The sequence below is a fragment of the Meles meles genome, chromosome 4 (assembly GCF_922984935.1).
Source record: "Meles meles chromosome 4, mMelMel3.1 paternal haplotype, whole genome shotgun sequence".
Lineage (NCBI taxonomy): Eukaryota > Metazoa > Chordata > Mammalia > Carnivora > Mustelidae > Meles > Meles meles.
This window is the reverse complement of record NC_060069.1, coordinates 65,324,992-65,327,268: the sequence shown is the minus strand read 5'-3', so window position 1 is coordinate 65,327,268 and position 2,277 is coordinate 65,324,992. Positions and strand designations below refer to the sequence as shown.

Genomic DNA, 2,277 nt, shown 5'->3' with positions numbered 1-2,277 from the left:
AGAGCAACATTTACTTCCTTTCCACCTTCCTGGCAAAATTTTTGTTAGATAAGGCAAAGGATGGGCAGCTATGAATCACTGGTGGTTTGAACCATGCAAGAGCATCAACAACAAAAAAGAGTAATAGGTGTGCAATAAATATCTGATTGCTGAATCCTGGGCTGAAAAGGCAGGGGGAAATATTTTGTCACAGAAGGTAATGGCTGAAAGGCACTTCAAATCAGAATTTTAAAAGATTAATGCCAGAAATAAGCTTTTTTTAAATGTCTTCCTGCAACCTTTGTACAGGGCTTTGTACAGTCCCAAAGACAATTTTCTTTTTTCTGTAATTTTTTTAGGTTGATCCAGAGTGGTCTGCTTCACCCTCTTTTGTTCCACATGAGAGGGGAAACACATAACACTACCGAAATATCTTCCTCTACAGCTCTGGATTATAGAAATGATCAACAAATAACATTTATTTCACACCTAAACATAAATAGCTAAAATGAAGATTACTGTTCACTTTCCTCTTCCATTATTTCAACTCTGTGAGGCCCATAGAGTAAAACATATGCTATGTGCCAGTCTCCACCACAGAAAGCCGTAAGATATCCTCTGGTGTCACGATGCTGACCTTATCATCATCAAACTTAATCCATTCATCTTGTTTCCTTTTCACCCATGATACCTAATGGACAGAAGAGCTAGACCTTCTCTGATGTGTTAACACTGCTTGTAAGTCATAGTATCCAAAATTATTGGAGCCAATGTCATCAGCAAAAGAAAAAAGCTCATATTTAACTTCTTTCTGGGGTCTACTTTTTTTGTCACTTGTCTTTGGCTGCTGATTCACTTTTTTATCTTCTAGATCCTTGAATTTTGATCGAAAAGAGACCATTTTCTCCTCAAGTTCTGAGGTACACAGGTCATATACATCCAACATAAGAGGAAATTTTACATCCTTAAGAACTTTAGCATTCACAGATTCCTTCTCTTTATAAAAAAATCGAACCTCTAAATAGTCAAGGAAGCCGGTAGTCAGCTGATCTTAGAAGATTTGATATATAAAGCATTTCTTTGCAATGTTGGAGACTGTTTAGTGATTTCTTCCTGAAGTCGCAATTTAAGTCCTGTAAAAAGACACTTGACTTCTTGATTGATAAAACAGCTAAGCTGAAGCTGATTTTCCTTTCCTTTAGTGACCTCTTCTTCTTCAGATTCTGTACATTTCATGGTAGTTTCAAATTCAACTCCGAAGAACTGATCAATTAAGCTTTTCTTTTTAGAAGGTGTCACTGCTGATGCAGATGAAGAATCTGTCTCTTTAACAGAATCATCCTCTGTGGCTTCCAGTTTCTGTTGCAATACTCGCATCATTTGTATCCAACATTCATTAGCATCCTGTTGAAGATATTGGCCTTGTTCACCCTTCTCTGCAAACCGTGGAAAAGCCATGTGCAAAAACTGCAGTAGAATAATAGGTGGAATCCTAGAATAAGTTTATCCATGGACTCAAACAAATCTCTAAGGGCTGCAGTAATATACTGTGCTGAAGCCATTTCCCCTGAAGCTCTCAAGGCACCTGCATACCATTTAAGGGCATCTTTGAGTTCAGGCACAGCACGCATACCTTGAACCATAGCATTCATGTAGCAAGTGTTACCAAGGTTTGTCAATCCACATGGTAATTCCATCGCAGGTGCTAACTGTTCTTCTGTCATGTCTTCTACAAAGACAGTTTTAGCTGAGGGTTCCTCAGGAAGAGCATCTGCTGACCCCATCATTAGTAGAGTCATACCATTTTTTATTTTGAGGTTTCCCCAACCATCATCCTTCAATGTTCCTCCTTTCACCATAACTTTCTGTCTGGCCGGCTGGACTCCAGTGAGTGCAAAAAGCTGAGCCTTGAACACCATTGGAGGTTCATCGGTGTTCAATTCTACACCTTCAAATTTCTCCTTTCCCCATTTCACAGTAACGGAATAAAGCGGCATGGCGGCGGAAGAGGCGGCGGCGGTGCAGGAAGGCTGGGCCTGGCAAGAGCGACGAAGGGAAAGGAACGCGATGTAGCTGTGGCGGCGGCCAAGGCAGAGGCGCGTCTGTCCTGAGAGATTCTGAAGCTGCACCTGGTTCAGCAAGCTAGAGTGTGGTGATTAATATTGATGTCTTCTACGCACATGGGAAGGGAGGGGATTTGCCATTCTTGTTTCAATCCTTGAGATATCTGAATTTCTGTTCTAAATGGAAAACTAGAGGAAGTTGGTGCAGATTTTCAGTGGGTAGTACCACACAGAT

The 2,277-nt window shown here is 40.7% G+C and overlaps 1 pseudogene; it reads right to left on the bottom strand.

The window, feature by feature from the left end:
• Positions 1 to 302: 302 nt before the first annotated feature.
• On the bottom strand, positions 303 to 2,074 carry LOC123940230 (annotated as a pseudogene).
• Between the last annotated feature and the right edge of the window lie 203 nt (positions 2,075 to 2,277).